This window comes from Oncorhynchus masou, unplaced genomic scaffold, assembly GCF_036934945.1.
Source record: "Oncorhynchus masou masou isolate Uvic2021 unplaced genomic scaffold, UVic_Omas_1.1 unplaced_scaffold_1025, whole genome shotgun sequence".
NCBI lineage: Eukaryota > Metazoa > Chordata > Actinopteri > Salmoniformes > Salmonidae > Oncorhynchus > Oncorhynchus masou.
Window position 1 is genome coordinate 177,501 of NW_026999940.1, and position 20,986 is coordinate 198,486.

The 20,986-nt window shown below is 44.6% G+C and overlaps 1 protein-coding gene across 1 annotated transcript in view; it reads right to left on the reverse strand.

The window, feature by feature from the left end:
* LOC135528720 (protein PHTF2-like) overlaps positions 1 to 20,543 on the reverse strand; it is a 107,049-nt gene extending 86,506 nt beyond the window's left edge. The window contains 1 exon segment of the mRNA XM_064957814.1: positions 20,315 to 20,543. The gene's annotated coding sequence lies outside the window, so the exon portion shown is untranslated.
* Positions 20,544 to 20,986: the final 443 nt, after the last annotated feature.

A 20,986-nucleotide genomic window follows, 5' to 3' on the forward strand; every position in this document is an offset into this window, starting at 1 on the left:
GAGAAAGAGCGAGAGAAAGAGAGCGAGAGAGCGAGAGAGCGAGAGAGATGAGAGCGAGAGAGATGAGAGCGAGAGAGAGAGATGAGAGCGAGAGAGGAGAGCGAGCGAGAGAGATGAGAGCGAGAGAGCATGAGAGCGAGAGAGAGAGAGATGAGAGCGAGATGAGCGAGAGATGAGAGCGAGAGAGAGAGATGAGATGAAGCGAGAGAGATGAGCGAGAGAGAGATGAGAGCGAGAGAGATGAGAGCGAGAGAGAGAGAGAGAGAGATGAGAGCGAGAGAGAGATGAGAGCGAGAGAGAGATGAGAGCGAGAGAGAGATGAGAGCGAGAGAGAGATGAGAGCGATAGTGTAGGAAGTCAGTCCGATTATAAATCAGGAGGTGGGAGGTTACAGAGTTACATAATTCTGTGTAATGAATTACATAAAACAGCGGTCATGAAAACAATTGTGAAATGCTGAACAGAGAGCAGCACACAGACAGGATGGATCCAGCACATAATACAACACCAGCTACGATGCTACACACAGCCATAAACAACCCACATCACTTCACTGTCAGACTAGTGCTGCTGTATTGCCTAGCAGGTCTATTCCAGGTCTGGGTGTCTTGTTCAAATCAGGAGGGGTGCATTACCAGTCAGAAAGTGTTCCTCCCTTGTGTAGTGGTCGTGTTGCTCGTTAAAGTGAGTGTAACCCAACACAGCTACCTGGCCCGGTGCATTTTAATGACATGGACGGACTGCATCTCTGGACTGCAACCAGGTGAATGTGTTGGAGGAGGGGGGAGAGGGAGAAAAGAGGGGGAGGGGACATCTGATCAACCCCCCCAACGATGAGAGGTGGGAGAGGTGTTGCTGGTGGGGTACCCTGGGTGTGTGTGGGGGCATGTTTTCCATCAGGCCGATTCCCTTGCTCGCTCCAGTTACACCACAAGACCCCCAACTCAAGTTGCACTCTCTAAGTGACATAAAGACAGCCTAGACCTGCTGACACCCATGATGGGAGGTAGAGAGGGGCTGGGGTGGTGGAGGGCTGGTAGATCTCTCAGGTGTCCCACTGACTGACATTGTTAGTCATGATGAGATGAGATAAAGAGAGCGAGAGACGAGAGGAGAGATACTATTCGTTCACTTATTCAGTGTCTCTGCTGTCCCCAATGTCCCTCTTCATCAATACTGCAGAAATAACCCTGAACACACACACACACACACACACACACATTCCAAGATTTTTCCTTCATAGCTTGTTCTCCATCTTCTTTTTAAAAATAGTGAGTAAACACATTTCCATGTTCTTTGCTCCGTTCATCTTTCCCTCGATCCTGACTAGTCTCCCAGTCCCTGCCGCTGAAAAAGATCCCTACAGCATGATGCTGCCACCACCATGCTTCACCGTGGGGATGGTGCCAGGTTTCCTGAAGAGATGACGCCTGGCATTCAGGCCAAAGTGTTCACTCTTGTTTCTTTAGACCAGAGAATCTTGTTTCTCACGGTACGAGAGTCTTTTAGGTGCCTTTTGGCAAACTCCAGGCAGGCTGTCATGTGTCTTTTACTGAGGAGTGGATTCTGTCTGGCCACTCTACCATAAAGGCCTGATTGGTGGAGTGCTGCAGAGATGGTTGTCCTTCTGGAAGGTTCTCCCATCTCCACAGAGGAACTCTGGAGCTCTGTCAAAGTGGCCATCGGGTTCTTGGTCATCTCCCTGACCAAGGCCCTTCTCCCTCGATTGCTCCGTTTGGAAGGGCGGCCAACTCTAGGAAGAGTTTTGGTGATTCCCAACTTCTTCCATTTAAGAATTATGGAGGAAAACGTGTAGGTATTTCTGTTTTTGTATTTTTATTAAAATTGGCACATTTTCTCAACCTGTATTTTCTTTGTTATTATGCGGTATTGTATGTCGATTGATGATATTTAAAAATAATAATCCACTTAAGAATAGGGCTGTAACGTAACAAAATGTGGAAAAAGTCAAGGGGTCTGAATACTTTTCGAATGCCCTGTATAGCGAGCAACATGTTTGGAACATGGAATCCCAATCAAATCTCAGTATTGCATCACCATACATTTAGTACAGTCTAGCCACTGTTAGAGGATGTTTTCAAACCAACAACTTAAACCGAGGTAAAACTTAAATCCATTTTGACTCATTTCTATCAGCATGTTAAATGTGCAAGCAGGAGAAAAACAAAAACAAACTCTAGACCACCTTCACACCACACACAGAGACATGTACAACACTCTCCCTCGCCCTCCATTTGGAAAATCTGACCATAATTCTATCCTCCAGATTCCTGCTTACGAGCAAAAACTAAAGCAGGAAGTACCAGTGACTCACTCAATACGGAAGTGGTCAGATGACGCAGATGCTACGCTACAGGACTGTTACATTTACATTTAAGTCATTTGGCAGACGCTCTTATCCAGAGCGACTCGTTTAGCAGCACAGACTGGAGTATGCTCCTGGATTCATCCGATGGCGTTGAGGAGGATACCAAGTCACCGGCTTCATCAGTAAGTGCATTGATGGCGTCGTCCCCACAGTGACCGTACGTACATACCCCAACCAGAAGCCATGGATTACAGGCAACATCCGCACTGAGCTAAAGGGTAGAGTTGCTGCTTTCAAGGAGAGGGACACTAACCCGGACGCTTATAAGAAATCCCGCTATGCCCTCCGACGAACCATCAAACAGGCAAAGAGTCAATACAGGACTAAGATTGAATCGTACTGCTCACCTTCCCTCCCTCTTTTTGTACCTTAACCCATCTCTTTCCCTGGGACAGCCTAAAAACACGGCACCTCCACACAGCTACCACCAGAAGTACTTGTTTTGTAGCAAGTTCAGAGAATTACGCAGACAGGTTAGAAGACGGTAACAGGTTAGGAGAATTAGGTTAAGGTTACTACGAAAGTCCCCTCTTTCCCTCTGTGGCCAGGCTTGTCTTCTCCTCTCTCCTCCCCAGGTTTAAAGCCATTTCTCCCGGCTACTTTACATAGCACTACATGCCACCACAAGCCCTTAACCACACTGTTTACACAGGTTACCAACACTGGTTACAGGGCAGGGTAAGGGCTTTTTACAATGACCCGAGGACAGACAACACCACAAGCACTGAACCACACTGTTTACACAGGTTACCAACACTGGTTACAGGGCAGGGTAAGGGCTTTTTACAATGACCCGAGGACAGACAACACCACAAGTGACACCAATAATATGGGTTTCAGCAATCTGAAAATCTGCAAAAACAAGCTATTAGATGTAACTCATGGCAGTTCCTCATCTGGGCCGGGGGGGGATGTTTCCCCAATTCATCTAGGGTGTTTCCCCTGTTCATCTAGGGTGTTTCCCTGTTCATCTAGGGTGTTTCCCCTGTTCATCTAGGGTGTTTCCCCTGTTCATCTAGGGTGTTTCCCCTGTTCACCTAGGATGTTTCCCCTGTTCACCTAGGATGTTTCCCCTGTTCATCTAGGGTGTTTCCCCTGTTCATCTAGGGTGTTTCCCCTGTTCATCTAGGGTGTTTCCCCTGTTCATCTAGGGTGTTTCCCCTGTTCATCTAGGGTGTTTCCCCTGTTCATCTAGGGTGTTTCCCCTGTTCATCTAGGGTGTTTCCCCTGTTCACCTAGGATGTTTCCCCTGTTCACCTAGGATGTTTCCCCTGTTCACCTAGGATGTTTCCCCTGTTCACCTAGGATGTTTCCCTATTCATCTAGGATGTTTCCCTAGTCATCTAGGATGTTTCCCCTAGTCATCTAGGATGTTTCCCCTATTCATCTAGGATGTTTCCCTATTCATCTAGGATGTTTCCCTATTCATCTAGGATGTTTCCCCTATTCACCTAGGATGTTTCCCTAGTCATCTAGGATGTTTCCCTATTCATCTAGGATGTTTCCCTATTCATCTAGGATGTTTCCCTATTCATCTAGGATGTTTCCCTATTCATCTAGGATGTTTCCCTATTCATCTAGGATGTTTCCCTATTCATCTAGGATGTTTCCCTATTCATCTAGGATGTTTCCCTATTCATCTAGGATGTTTCCCTATCTCTGTAGCATAGTCCAGCAGAGAGGGTTTATTACTAGGGTAATGTTTTGAGTAGAGAGCACACCAAACAGAAATGTATTGACGAAAGCTGAAGTAGACTGCAGACTGACTGAAGAACGTGATGAGCTGCTATGAGAAGGCTGTCTGGAAGTAGAGCCCTGCAGTGCCCTGCATAGTCAGCAGTGTGTGGTTACTGCTCGTTTCCTCTATGCACGAATACACACCACACCCCCCTGCACACATGGTTGTCGCAGGCTAAATAAAAGACCAGCTAGTTGTGGTGTCACTTCCTGTATCTATCTCTCCTCTGGTTGGGAACATGGCCTGTCTCTCTCTGTCAGTCTCTCAATCTTATAGTCTCTCTCTGTTGCTCTTTCTCTCTACTTGTCAATGCAAAGGGCGTTATTGACATGGGAAACATATGTTTGCATTGCCAAAGCAAGTGAAGTAGATAATAAACAAAAAGTTAAATAAACAAGTGAAAAACATTAGTGAACATTACACTCACTAAAGTTAAACGAATATAGACATTTCAAATGTTATATTATGTACAGCGTTGTAACAATGTGCAAATAGTTAAAGTACAAAAGGGAAAATAAATTTACAGACAAATATAGGTTGTATTTACAATGGTGTTTGTTCTTCACTGGTTTCCCTTTTCACATGACAACGGGCCACAAATATTTTTTGCACACTGCAGTATTTCGCCTAACAGATACGGGAGTTTATCAATGCTCGATTTGTTTTCAAATTCTTTGTGGATCTGTGTAATCTGAGGGAAATATGTCTCTCTAATGTGGTCATACATTTGGCAGGAGGTTATGAAGTGCAGCTCAGTTGCCACCTCATTTTGTGGGCAGTGAGCACATAGCCTGTCTTCTCTTGAGAGCCATGTCTGCCTACGGCGGCCTTTCTCATTAGCAAGGCTATGCTCGCTGAGTCTGTACATAGTCAAAGCTTTCCTTAAGTTTGAGTCAGTCACAGCGGTAAGGTATTCTGCCACTGTGTACTCTCTGTGTAGGGCCAAATAGCATTCTAATTTGCTCTGTTTTTTTGTGTGTTTTTTTTCCAATGTGTCAAGTAATTATCTTCTTGTTTTCTCATGATTTGGTTGGGTCTAATTGTGTCGCTGTCCTGGGGCTCTGTGGGGTCTGTTTGTGAACAGAGCCCCAGGACCAGCATGCTTAGGGGACTCTTCTCCAGGTTCAACTCTCTATAGGTGATGGCTTTATTGAAGGTTTGGGAATCGCTTCCTTTTAGGTGGCTGTAGAATTTAACGTCTCCTTTCTGGATGTTGATAACTAGCGGGTATCGTCCTAATTTCTCTCTGCATTGTTTGGGGTTTTGCGTTGTACACAAAGTATATTTTTGCAGAACTCTGCATGCAGAGTGTCAATTGGTTCTTTGTCCCATTTTGTGAATTCTTGGTTGGTGAGTGGACTGCAGACCTCACAACCATGAAGGGCAATGGGGTTCCATAACTGATACATGTTTCTGCATGTTTGCTGTTGGTGAGACCACTTGTCTCACCTCGCTGGCTATCAGGTCAACAAGGCGGTCATGTCTCGCATGTCTAGCAATGTACACATCCTTACAGCAGCCATTCACAACATGGGCAATGGACTCCATCACATTAGAATACAGAACGGGTCATGGTTTGCAGGGTACCAGAGTGCTAGAGGATATTTTGTTGGTAGAACTTGCAGCCTCGCCTTAACAGTGAAGGTCCTCGCCAATGGCAGCTCTCTTTCTCTGCTAGCCTGCATCAGGAGACATCACGCTACATTGATGCTGCGCTCTGTAACACATAGGAGACATCACGCTACATTGATGATGCCCTCTGTAACACACAGGAGACATCACGCTACATTGATGCTGCCCTCTGTAACACACAGGAGACATCACGCTACATTGATGCTGCCCTCTGTAACACACAGGAGACATCACGCTACATTGATGCTGCCCTCTGTAACACATAGGAGACATCACGCTACATTGATGCTGCCCTCTGTAACACATAGGAGACATCACGCTACATTGATGCTGCCCTCTGTAACACATAGGAGACATCACGCTACATTGATGTTGCCCTCTGTAACACACAGGAGACATCACGCTACATTGATGTTGCCCTCTGTAACACACAGGAGACATCACGCTACATTGATGCTGCCCTCTGTAACACACAGGAGACATCACGCTACATTGATGCTGCCCTCTGTAACACACAGGGTTGGAGAGCTACATTGATGCTGCCCTCTGTAACACATAGGAGACATCACGCTACATTGATGCTGCCTCTGTAACACACAGGAGACATCACGCTACATTGATGCTGCCCTCTGTAACACACAGGAGACATCACGCTACATTGATGCTGCCCTCTGTAACACACAGGAGACATCACGCTACATTGATGCTGCCCTCTGTAACACACAGGAGACATCACGCTACATTGATGCTGCCCTCTGTAACACACAGGAGACATCACGCTACATTGATGCTGCCCTCTGTAACACACAGGAGACATCACGCTACATTGATGCTGCCCTCTGTAACACACAGGAGACATCACGCTACATTGATGCTGCCCTCTGTAACACACAGGGTTGGAGAGCTACATTGATGCTGCCCTCTGTAACACACAGGGTTGGAGAGCTACATTGATGCTGCCCTCTGCAACACACAGGGTTGGAGCGCTACATTGATGCTGCCCTCTGCAACACACAGGGTTGGAGCGCTACATTGATGCTGCCTTCTGTAACACACAGGGTTGGAGCGCTACATTGATGCTGCCCTCTGCAACACACAGGGTTGGAGTGCTACATTGATGATGCCCTCTGTAACACACAGGGTTGGAGCGCTACATTGATGATGCCCTCTGTAACACACAGGGTTGGAGCAGCACAGCACCGTGCATTAACCTCAGCACCGTGCATTAACCTCAGCACCGTGCTCAGCCACAGCACCGTGCATTAACCTCAGCACCGTGCATTAACCTCAGCACCGTGCATTAACCTCAGCACCGCGCATTAACCTCAGCACCGTGCATTAACCACAGCACCGCGCATTAACCACAGCACCGCGCATTAACCACAGCACCGCGCATTAACCACAGCACCGCGCATTAACCACAGCACCGTGCATTAACCTCAGCACCGCGCATTAACCACAGCACCGTGCATTAACCACAGCACCGCATTAACCACAGAACCGCATTAACCACAGCACCGCGCATTAACCACAGCACCGCGCATTAACCACAGAACCGTGCATTAACCACAGCACCGTGCATTAACCACAGCACCGTGCATTAACCACAGCACCGTGCATTAACCACAGCACCGTGCATTAGCCCACAGTGCATTAACAGCACCGCATTAACCACAGCACCGTGCATTAACCACAGCACCGTGCATTAACCACAGCACCGTGCATTAACCACAGCACCGTGCATTAACCACAGCACCGTGCATTAACCACAGCACCGTGCATTAACCACAGCACCGTGCATTAACCTCCCTTTACATCTGAGTAGTGAAGATCTCTGTGGATTAAATGGAAGAAGTCTCAATAGTTCTCTAACCCAGTGCAACTCTGCAACAATAAATAGGTCTTGAGTTGCAGGTTATTCAAGTGGCTGTTTCCTGGAGCAGAGCCTACCGTAGGCCTGTACAGCGCCCTGGTCAAAGTGGTGCACTGTATAGGGAATAAGGTGCTATTTCAGATATAGGCCAAGACTATTCCTGGTGTCTGTCTGGAACTAGGCTCTGCTGTTTTAAATGGCTCTCTGGTTGCCATCGTAGACCACATGGTGAAAATAACACGTTGATCCAAAGTGACCTTGGAGACAGTGTAGTAAAATGACCTTGGAGACAGTGTAGTAAAGTGACCTTGGAGACAGTGTAGTAAAGTGACCTTGGAGAAGGTGACCTTGGAGACGGTGACCTTGGAGATGGTGACCTTGGAGACGGTGTAGCAGGCTAACAACTTGTGGTTGTTGTCATGGTAGGGACGGGAGCTCAATAGGGAGATGGTACAGGACTTCCTCACAAATGTGAATAGAGAAGATATAATTGAAGAGATATGGAAAACTAACGAGGAAGGAGTATTGTGATGCACACACACAGGAAATGTTGTGTTAGTTTAATATTGTTTTAGAACTATGAAAATGGACAAAAGGATTAGCCTATGGATTATGTAAACAACTAAAAGAAATGGGAGATATAATTGAAGAGATATGGAAAACTAACAAGGAAGGAGTATTGTGATGCACACACACACACAGAGACACACACAGAGACACACACACGCCTAAATCATGTGAGTGGCCTACATTTGAAAGCCCTTGACATTTGTAGAAAATTCCCATCATCCCAAAGATCCCTCTTTAAGGAGTAGGTCAGTCTCTGTTATCAACAAAGAACTCCTTATTCTCATTCACCAGTCACATGCTGTCCCAGTTCAGACCGGAGAATTGGGTTTGGTTGACATCCACTTTGGTCTGATTTGAAAACAAAGATCAGTTTCTTCTTGTGTCTTAGTTCCAAAAGAATAAAACAAGATGTTAAAATGACGTCAGACTACAGGAAACGACATGCTCTGATCTACCCCCCCCGTGATGAGTAAAATCACTGACGATCCAGACCGCTGGATGCCCCTCCCTTTATCGCTAGCAGGTCGGGTCGCTTCAGTGAAGATCAATATCTTACCAAGACTGCTTTATTTGTTTTCAATACTTCCTGATAAAATTCCCGCGACACCCTTCACTCGGCCTAAATGCAGCAACAGACACACTTTTATGGCAAAATAAGAAGGCTATAAAAACCCTACAGCTGTTGAAAGAATTGGGTTGGCTTGGCCTCCCTGACCTTAAATCAGATTAATGAGCAGCTTCATCACACAGCATCACGGATTCAACAACCAAAGCATTTGTCAATGGCTTGAAACTGAGAGTCAATATTGTGATATATCCCTTTACATTGTCTTTTCTTTATTTAGTAGATCATATTTCTATTCACGGGATTAAACTAAACTCAATTATTACTCTGACATTGAAGACATGGAGGGAGGTTCAACAGCAACATAAACTGAGTAATAACATGTGTAGACACGGGTCTATATTAAACAACCCAGCCTTCTTCCTGCTGCTGGGGATTGAGGGAATGGGAAGAGAGAAGACCTTGTAGTCTCAACTATTCCAAGGCAAAAAACATCATTTCAATTCATTATATCCCAAACAAAAGGTACCTTCAGGAGTTTTGCCGTTTATATCCGTCAGTCTCTCGTCCGGAGTCCCCTTTTAAATGCAGATGACTTGTTTTTATACATCTCCGACCCCGAAGCGTGTGTCCCAGAGGTAGTGGACGTGCTGCGTAGGTTTGGTGTGTTTTCGTGCCATAAATTGAATTTCTTAAAAAAAGTGAATGCTTTCCTGTTAATGAATTAGCATTACAAATTCCACAGGACACTATTCCATTTCGTATGTCCAAGACCGGCTTTTAAATATTTAGGGATCAATATCACCCGTACCTTGTCATCCCTACATGATGAGAACTTTACTCCCCTGATTAACAAACTTAAACTGCACTTTCAGAGATGGAGTATTCTCCATTTTACTTCAGCTGGTAAAGTGAATTGTATCAAGATGAATGTATTGCCCAGATTTCTGTACTTGTTCCAATGTCTCTCTCTTTTTTTGTGTCTTTTTTCACTTCAATGGATGAGCTGATATCTTTTTTCCTATGGGGAGGTGTGAATCCAAGAATACGTAAAGCATTACTCTAGAGAGATCACACGGAGGACTAACCTAACTATCTACATTATTACTGGGCAGCAATTATACTAAAGATGATTTACTGGTTCACACCTCAGAAACTGACTGGTGTCAAACAGAAGCCAACTCCTGTTTCTCCTCCTCTTTGTCAGCCCACATCCATTCTCCCTCTTTCAGCGTCGCGCTACACATCCAATCTCCCTCCTTCAGCGTCGCGCTACACATCCAATCTCCCTCCTTCAGCGTCGCGCTACACATCCAATCTCCCTCATTCAGCGTTGCGCTACACATCCAATCTCCCCCTTCACCGTCGCGCTACACATCCAATCTCCCTCTTTCAGCGATTATTATTCAATCAGACCCATATCATCTCCTTCTAGGTATTATTACTCAACCAGACCCATCTCCTCCTAGGTATTATTACTCAACCAGACCCATATCTCCTCCTCCTAGGTATTATTACTCAACCAGACCCATATCATCTCCTCCTAGGTATTATTACACAACCAGACCCATCTCATCTCCTCCTAGGTGTTATTACACAACCAGACCCATCTCCTCCTAGGTATTATTACACAACCAGACCCATCTCATCTCCTCCTAGGTGTTATTACTCAACCAGACCCATCTCATCTCCTTCTAGGTATTATTACACAACCAGACCCATCTCCTCCTAGGTATTATTACACAACCAGACCCATATCATCTCCTCCTAGGTATTATTACTCAACCAGACCCATATCATCTACTCCTAGGTGTTATTACTCAACCAGACCCATCTCATCTCCTTCTAGGTATTATTACTCAACCAGACCCATCTCATCTCCTTCTAGGTATTATTACTCAACCAGACCCATATCATCTCCTTCTAGGTATTATTACTCAACCAGACCCATATCATCTCCTTCTAGGTATTATTACTCAACCAGACCCATATCATCTCCTTCTAGGTATTATTACTCAACCAGACCCATATCATCTCCTCCTAGGTATTATTACTCAACCAGACCCATCTCCTTCTAGGTATTATTACTCAACCAGACCCATATCATCTCCTCCTAGGTATTATTACTCAACCAGACCCATATCATCTCCTCCTAGGTATTATTACACAACCAGACCCATCTCCTCCTAGGTATTATTACACAACCAGACCCATATCATCTCCTCCTAGGTATTATTACTCAACCAGACCCATCTCCTCCTAGGTATTATTACTCAACCAGACCCATATCATCTCCTCCTAGGTATTATTACTCAACCAGACCCATCTCATCTCCTTCTAGGTATTATTACTCAACCAGACCCATATCATCTCCTCCTAGGTATTATTACTCAACCAGACCCATATCATCTCCTTCTAGGTATTATTACTCAACCAGACCCATATCATCTCCTTCTAGGTATTATTACTCAACCAGACCCATATCATCTCCTCCTAGGTATTATTACTCAACCAGACCCATATCATCTCCTTCTAGGTATTATTACTCAACCAGACCCATATCATCTCCTCCTAGGTATTATTACTCAACCAGACCCATATCTCCTCCTAGGTATTATTACTCAACCAGACCCATATCTCCTCCTAGGTATTATTACTCAACCAGACCCATATCATCTCCTCCTAGGTATTATTACTCAACCAGACCCATATCATCTCCTCCTAGGTATTATTACTCAACCAGACCCATATCATCTCCTCCTAGGTATTATTACTCAACCAGACCCATATCATCTCCTCCTAGGTATTATTACTCAGCCAGACCCATATCATCTCCTCCTAGGTATTATTACTCAACCAGACCCATATCATCTCCTCCTAGGTATTATTACTCAACCAGACCCATATTTATTAGCAGAAGCAAGGAAATGTGTAACAGAATGCTGGAAAAATGAACATTCACCCTCAAACGAACATGCACCCTCCCGAGAGGCGCAGTGGTCGAAGGCACTGCATCTCAGTATTAGAGGCATTACTACAGACCCTGGTTCGATCCCGGGCTGTATCACAACCGGCCCTGATCGGGTGGCGCACAATTGGCCCGGCGTTGTCTGAGTTAGGGGAGGGTTTGGCCTAGTTAAATAAAGGTTAAAAAAAGATGTGGTCTATAGAGGGAACTTGCTGACATGTAGAGAATTACATCAATCTTGCAACATAGACAGTATGAAGGTGTCTGGTCAGAGTTCCTGACATATCGCACTTCTGTTTGTTTCTGTTATTTTTCTGTGGCTTTATCCACATTGTATTCTTATTCAGACTCTTTAAAAATGTGCTCTATACAGCCAAAATGTTCCCTTAACATGTGAATGTTATGTAATGTAATGAATGTAATTCCGCTCCTTAGTTTTATTTATTTTATTTAACTAGGAAAGTCAGTTAAGAACAAATTCTCATTTACAATGACAGCCTACTGGGGAACAATGGGTTAACTGCCTTGTTCAGGGGCAGAACGACAGATTTTTACCTTGTCAGCTCGATCTAGCAACCTTTTGGTTCCTGGCTATAACCACCAGGGTGCCTGCCGCCCCTCTAACCACCAGGCTGCCTGCCGCCCCCCTAACCACCAGGCTGCCTGCCGCCCCCCTAACCACCAGGCTGCCTGCCGCCCCCCTAACCACCAGGCTGCCTGCCGCCCCCTAACCACCAGGCTGCCTGCCGCCCCCCTAACCACCAGGCTGCCTGCCGCCCCCTAACCACCAGGCTGCCTGCCGCCCCCTAACCACCAGGCTGCCTGCCGCCCCCCTAACCACCAGGCTGCCTGCCGCCCCCCTAACCACCAGGCTGCCTGCCGCCCCCTAACCACCAGGCTGCCTGCCGCCCCCTAACCACCAGGCTGCCTGCCGCCCCCTAACCACCAGGCTGCCTGCCGCCCCCTAACCACCAGGCTGCCTGCCGCCCCTCTAACCACCAGGCTGCCTGCCGCCCCCTAACCACCAGGCTGCCTGCCGCCCCTCTAACCACCAGGCTGCCTGCCGCCCCTCTAACCACCAGGCTGCCTGCCGCCCCTAAAGACAGCAAAGGTATGTTGTTGTGTATGCTACATGCTCTTTATGTGAACAAAAACGATGCGATCTCAACCGTGGAACAAACCCAGCGGGGTTGGCTGAGGAACAAAAACGATGCGAGCTCAACCGTGGAACAAACCCAGCAGGGTTGGCTGAGGAACAAAAACGATGCGAGCTCAACCGTGGAACAAACCCAGCGGGGTTGGCTGAGGAACAAAAACGATGCGAGCTCAACCGTGGAACAAACCCAGCAGGGTTGGCTGAGGAACAAAAACGATGCGAGCTCAACCGTGGAACAAACCCAGCAGGGTTGGCTGAGGAACAAAAACGATGCGAGCTCAACCGTGGAACAAACCCAGCGGGGTTGGCTGAGGAACAAAAACGATGCGAGCTCAACCGTGGAACAAACCCAGCGGGGTTGGCTGAGCAACAAAAACGATGCGAGCTCAACCGTGGAACAAACCCAGCAGGGTTGGCTGAGGAACAAAAACGATGCGAGCTCAACCGTGGAACAAACCCAGCAGGGTTGGCTGAGGAACAAAAACGATGCGAGCTCAACCGTGGAACAAACCCAGAGGGGTTGGCTGAGGAACAAAAACGATGCGAGCTCAACCGTGGAACAAACCCAGCGGGGTTGGCTGAGGAACAAAAACGATGCGAGCTCAACCGTAGAACAAACCCAGCGGGGTTGGCTGAGGAACAAAAACGATGCGAGCTCAACCGTGGAACAAACCCAGCAGGGTTGGCTGAGGAACAAAGGATTGTTCACAACATGGAAACTATATATCCTCTTCAATTGTTTATTAAAACATAAATACATTTTGCACAATGAGCACTTGTTGTCTGTTAAATGCATCGTTACAGTTGTTGATTAGCTAGCTAGCGAATTTTAGCCCCATTAGCATTGACATGAGTCAAAACCCCTCAAAACAAGACATGTTGTCAAGAACAAGACACAATGAGACTAAACGAGCAGCCTAATACTCCCAACATGGCAGCTTCTTGTCATTGTTGCTATCTGACCGTCCAGGATCATAACATAACACAGACTGCTGCCCCCTCGACGCAATGCACATCGTTTTCATGACGTTGTCAGCCATCCCCTCTATAGTTACTGGTCTCTTCAAGACAACACACACAACATGGTCTACAGCAACATGACCAACAGCCTTAGTTTGGTCAATGTGGATGATAATAGATGTATTATAGACTAACAAGACAGCAATTCGCTGGTCATTGATAGAGTCTGCTGAGAGTCCGTCAATGGGTTGGCCAGAATACAGTAGACCACTGTCAACAGTCTAGTACGAGTGCCTTGGCTTCTCTAGCTACTGAAAGACAGACAGAATTATCAAACACTGTTGGCTGTGAGAGCTGGACAGACAGCCAAAAAGACATCAATCCAAACAGCCAGAAAGAAAGACAGCCAGAAAGACATCAATCCAGCCAGAAAGACAGCTAGCCAGAAAGACAGAGAGCTAGCCAGGAAGACAGAGAGCTAGCCAGGAAGACAGAGAGCTAGCCAGAAAGACAGAGAGCTAGCCAGAAAGACAGAGAGCTAGCCAGAAAGACAGAGAGCTAGCCAGAAAGACAGAGAGCTAGCCAGAAAGACAGACAGCTAGCCAGAAAGACAGACAGCTAGCCAGAAAGACAGACAGCTAGCCAGAAAGACAGACAGCTAGCCAGAAAGACAGACAGCTAGCCAGAAAGACAGACAGCTAGCCAGACATGGGTAAAACAGTCAGTCACACTCAGAATAGCCTTCACTCATCCAACCGATTTTCATCAGACACAGTCATACACATTGAACTGAGGGATGTGAGTGAAGTCACCCGTCTCCTCACACCATCACAGTTCCACTACATTAGTAGTTTAGACTAGGGCCACCACTCTGTGGGAGAAGAGAGACTGTGACCTATCGATGCTGTGGCATTTACAGCAGCCCAAACCAACACAGCTGTGTGGTGCAGCCCAAACCCTGACAGGAAGGAGCGTCCAGTCCAAGTACAATGGACGAATGCACATGCAAATCCACACACAAGGTCTGACAAACTCAAATGAACATGTAATTCAGATGAAGTTACGCCATACTGCTGGTACACTGGGCAGAGAGGTCTGTAGACCTAGAGGAGACACTGGTACACTGGGCAGAGAGGTCTGTAGACCAGGAGAACACAGTGTAGAGGAGACGTTGTAGAGACACTGTACGTATAATGTACACATCATAGGGGCAGGCCTATCGTGACGATCTCACACACACACACACACACACACACACACACACACACACACACACACAGTGGGAAGGAGGTTACAGGAAGCTAGTGCCATCATATGAAAAACCCTTATCATGCAGGAACAGAGACAGACACGGTTGAGAGAGGAAGCACAAAGGACTGAAGGGAGAGGTCTGGCATGGGGCTGAAGATACTAGACAGGCCCTACATGCTCTAGATTCAATCAATTAAATGTAGTGTAGTCACTCACGGAGAACAGCATGGAGCTTGTAACATCAGGGTAGTGAATAGAGGTCGGACGATTATTGGAGGACCAAAAGAAATAGCCGATACCGATTAATCTGCCGATTTTTATAAATATATTTTTAATAATGACTATTACAATACTGAATTAACAATGAACATTTTTATTTTAACTTAATATAATACAGCAATAAAATCAATTTAGCCTCAAATAAATAATGAAACATGTTCAATTTGGTTTAAATAATGCAAAAACAAAGTGTTGGAGAAGGAAATAAAAGTGCAATATGTGCCATGTAAAAAGCTAACGTTTAAGTTCCTTGCTCAGAACATGAGAACATATGAAAGCTGGTGGTTCCTTTTAACAGGAGTCTTCAATATTCCCAGGTAAGAAGTTTTAGGTTGTAGTTAATATAGGAAGTATAGGACTATTTCTCTCTATACCATTTGTATTTCATTAACCTTTGACTATTGGATGTTCTTCTAGGCACTTTAGTATTGCCAGTGTAATCTCGGGAGTTGATCGGCTCGAAGTCATAAACAGCGCTGTGCTTCAAGCACTGCGAAAAGCTGCTGGCAAATGGAGGAAAGTGTGGTTTGAATGAATGCTTACGAGCTGCTGCCTACCACTGCTCAGTCAGACAGCTCTATCACATCATACACTTAATTATAATAAACACACAGAAATACGAGCCTTAGGTCATTAATATGGTCAAATCCGGAAACTATGATTTCGAAAACAAAACGTTTATTCTTTCAGTGAAATACGGAACCGTTCCATATTTTATCTAACGGGTAGCATCCTTAAGTCTAAATATTGCTGTTACATTACACAACCTTCAATGTTATGACATAATTATGTACAATTCTGGCAAATTAATTACAGTCTTTGTTAGGAAGAAATGGTCTTCACACAGTTCGCAACGAGCCAGGCGACCCAAACTGCTGCATATACCCTGACTCTGCTTACACTGAACGCAAGAGAAGTGACACAATCTCAGGCACCGCATTGATTATATGCAAAGCAGGACAAGCTAGTTAAACTAGTAATATCATCAACCATGTGTCGTTAACCTGTTTGGGCTAGGGGGCAGCATTTTCACTTTTGGATGAAAAGCGTGCCCAGGGTAAACTGCCTGCTACTCAGTACCAGATGCTAATATATGCATAGTATTAGTAGTATCGGATAGAAAACACTCTGAAGTTTCTAAAACTGTTTGAATAATGTCAGTGAGTATAACATAACTCATATGGCAGGCGAAAACCTGAGGAAAATCCAACCAGGAAGTGGGAAATCTGAGGTCTGTAGTTTTTCCAACTCATTCCCATTCCAATATTCAGTGTCTGTGGGGTCATTTTTCACTTCCTAATGCTTCCACTAGATGTCAACAGTCTTTAGAACCTTGTTTGAGGCTTCTACTGTGACGTGGGGCCAAATGAGAGGGGAATGAGTCAGGTGTCTGGCAGAGAGCCACGGGCTCGTGACACGCGTTCATGTGAAAGTTACCTCGCGTTCCATTGCTTTTCTACAGACAAACAAATTCTCCATTTGGAACATTATTGTTATGATAAAAACATCCTAATGATTGATTCTATACTTCGTTTGACATGTTTCTGCGACCTGTAATATGACTTTTTGGACTTTTCGTCCGAACGTTCGGATGGATTTGTTTACAAAACACCCTAACAAAAGGAGCTATATGGACATAAATGATTAACTTTATCGAACAAATCAAACATTTATTGTGGAACTGGGATTCCTGGGAGTGCATTCTGATGAAGATCATCAAAGGTAAGTGAATATGAATATTTATAATGCCATTTCTGATTAATGTTGACTCCACAACATGGTGAATATCTCTTTGGCTGTTTTGTGTCTGAGCGCCATACTCAGATAATTGCATGGTATGCTTTTTCCGTAAAGTTTTTGAAATCTGACACAGAGGTTGCATTAAGGAGAAGTTTATCTAAAGTTCCATGTATAATAGTTGTATCTCTTATCAATGTTTATTATGAGTATTTCTGTAAATTGATGTGGCTTTCTGCAAAATCACTGCATGTTTTGGAACTACTGAACATAACACGCCAATGTAAAATGAGATTTTTGGATATAAATATGCACTTCATCGAACAAAACATACATGTATTGTGTAACATGAAGTCCTATGAGTGTCATCTGAGGAAGATCATCAAAGGTTAGTGATGGATTTGATCTATATTTCAGCTTTTTGTGACTCCTCTCTTTGGCTGGAAAAATAGCTGTGTTTTTCTGTGACTTGGTGGTGACCGAACAATCGTTTGTGGAGCTTTCGCTGTTTAGCCTTTTTGAAATCAGACACTGTGGCTGGATTAACGAAAATTGTATCTTTAAAATGGTGCCTAATACTTGTATGTTTGAGAAATTTGATTGATGAGATTTCTGTTGTTTGAATTTGGCACCCTACAATTTCATTGGCTGTTGGCGAGGGGTTCCGCTAGCGGTTAACTAGTGATTATGTTAAGATTGATTGTTTTTTTACAAGGTAAGTTTAATGCTAGCTAGCAACTTACCTTGGCTCCTTGCTGCACTCGCGGAACAGGTGGTCAACTGTCACGAGAATTTCTATCCCAATGTTCTAATTGAACCATTTTATAGCTTTGACCAATTCCCAGAGGTTGTAAGGCTCTGGTTAATGAAGAATTAGACAAAGTCCCAGTCTGCAATAGATCAATACTTTATTCAGAGAGCGCTCTGACTTCAAAATGAGAACACAATATTTTTATAGCACACACACACAAATTAACTCACATCAGTAGAAACTCCACCTCTCTTTAGGTGGGCTGTATTTTTCCAAAGTTCTCATACATTGTTTATCACCCTTCTGCAAGCCGTTTCTAACAGTTGCTCTCCTCCCTAGGCTGGGGAGGCCTCTTTCCAGTTATTAGTTTCACCGTTATCACATGTCGACAGTTCAGTTGTCCTTGAATGTCTCAACTATACCCTGCTCATACTGCGAAATAGTAACACAATGGCCTAGTCTTAAAAAAGTCTAGTCACACACATTATTGGATTATGACTCTAACACATTTCATACAATTATATGGTTTCAGGGTGGAATACTTTAGTCATTATCATCAACCTGCCACGCAAGTCTCCTCGTGGTGTGCAATATCATCGGCCATAATCGGCATCCAAAAATGCCAATTACCAATTGATATTAAAACCTGAAATCGGCTCTAATTAATCAGTCGACCTCTAATAGTGAATTCGATTCCCAGGACCACCCATACGTAAAATGTATGCACGTACAACTGTATGTCACTTTAGATAAAAGTATCCCCTACGTCAGGCCTCCCCTACGTCAGGCCTCCCCTACGTCAGGCCTCCCCTACGTCAGGCCTGCTCCACATTAGGCCTGCTCCACATTAGTCCTGCTCCACATTAGGCCTGCTCCACATTAGGCCTGCTCCACATTAGGCCTGCTCCACATGGTATATATTATTATATAGTTATGAGCAGCTGGATAGACTCACTAGCCTACACCCAAAAGAATATGAAAAAAAGTTAGCGTCCTTTTTAATGAATAACAGATGACATTGAAGACTGCATTACATTTCAAGTTGAACTATCTTAACAATGTGCTCCTTGTCACTCATTTATGCCAAACACGAACAATGAAGTTGACAAGAGCACAAACAGATCTGGGACCAGGCTATAGAAGGAGACAACAGATCTGGGACCAGGCTATAGAAGGAGACAACAGATCTGGGACCAGGCTATAGAAGGAGACAACAGATCTGGAACCTACCAATGTACTACTCGGCTACCCCAAATACATCACTATAATGTTAGTCATCATCACCTAACAAGGATCCACCAGTGTGGATGTACATGTGATGTACACAGAATGTGTATTGTTAGTCTACAGTGTCTGTGGTGATTTGTCTCTACTACAGATCTGCATTTGTCAACATGATAAAGAGTTGGTGTTGGCTATGCAAATAGCCAGTGGCACATCCTGTTCCTCAACTAGCTCCTTCCACTTGATTGACTGTATCTATATGGCTGCGTTCACACAGGCAAACCAATTCTGATATTTTCCCACTAATTGGTCTTCGGTAACCCCGTCTTTGGATAGTCCATCTGTATATGCTGTAACGGCTATCAGTAACATTTAAACTGTCTACTAAACCTGAACTTAACCATTATTCTAAACCTAACCATAACCCTGATCCTAAACCTTATTCTAAACCTAACCATAACCCTGATCCTAAACCTAACCCTTATTCTAAACCTTCTCAAGCAGATGCTTATCAACAGTTTGTTGATAGTAATGACCATCTGTAAACCATCTACAGATGGACTATCCGGACTATCCAAATAATGTGTGACCTGGTCAGTGACTTTGTCCCCAATACTTGAAAAGGCACAGAGCAAACTAGATGAAGTGATAATAAACATCTTAGTAACACAATTCTATTACTGTATTATGAGCTAGCTGTGTGTGTGTATCGTGCCATGGGCATTACTGCAGTGGGATTGATGACTAGCTGGCTGTATTGAGCTGTGTAGGGGGGAGGTCGGACGGTAGAGGAGGGGAGACAGTCATGCATATTGAAGGCCCTGGAGGGGGTCAACATCTGATCTCAGCTGGGCCCAATCTCAGATGCAGCCAGTTGTTCATTGAGGCGAGACATCCATGGGTCTGTCTGGTTAGCTAAACATGTGTTACTAGACTTTCCAAATCTGTGTCAATTCTCTCACTCAAACTCTTTCTCTCCAGTCTCCACTCTTTGAGCTCAAGTGGATCACATTCTAAACGTTACGGATCCTGGCGTGCGTTTGTAAATCATTACATACTTTTGTAATCTGTCAATCGACACAATAATTAGCTAGCTCGCCGGATGATTTAGTGTTTTCAAACAATGCTCAAATCCGCTAGCTCACGTTTAGCATTGATGACTCAAAATAGCTGGCTGGTGAAATGCAATCAAATGAAAATAATGCACGTCTCGTTTCTTACCTCGTTGACTCCGGTTGCTGCAGCCCGGGATATTATGAATATTAGGACGTTATCTATATGATAGTCTTCGATTCACAGTTTCGCTGATTTTGATGTGATCTATTTTCCCTTTCTCTCCCTGACCTCCAATCCGTTTACTGTATAAATACATCCAGCTTGTCTTGCATCAAGCCGATGTGAACGGTGTATGTGCGCAACTTAGTTTATGGCCAACCATGTATCCTATCAGTCAAGCATCATTCTCAGCTTCTGTTACACATCATGGTCGACACGCATTGCCCATTTAAACGCACAATACGTTCATTTTACTTAAGATAACAACAATAAAGATAAAGATGTGAGTGTATACAGTGTCATTTCCTATAGTGCCTCATTATTTGACATGATGAGACTTTCCTGCGTCTCCTCTGGTGGTGAGTTCCAGTTACCTGGTTGCCAGTCTTTTTTAGCTAACATTCCACGCCTTGTAGAACAAACACCATGTCATTTATTTGATTTATTTAACCTTTATTTTATCAGGGAGTCATACCAAGACCAAGGTCTCGTTTACAGATGAGCTCTAAATTATATACGTCACAAAGAATACACACCTCAAAATATAAATACAAAATGCAATCAGAAAGAAAAACATGGTCATAAACAACCAACACATGAATCAGTAATGAGGCCATG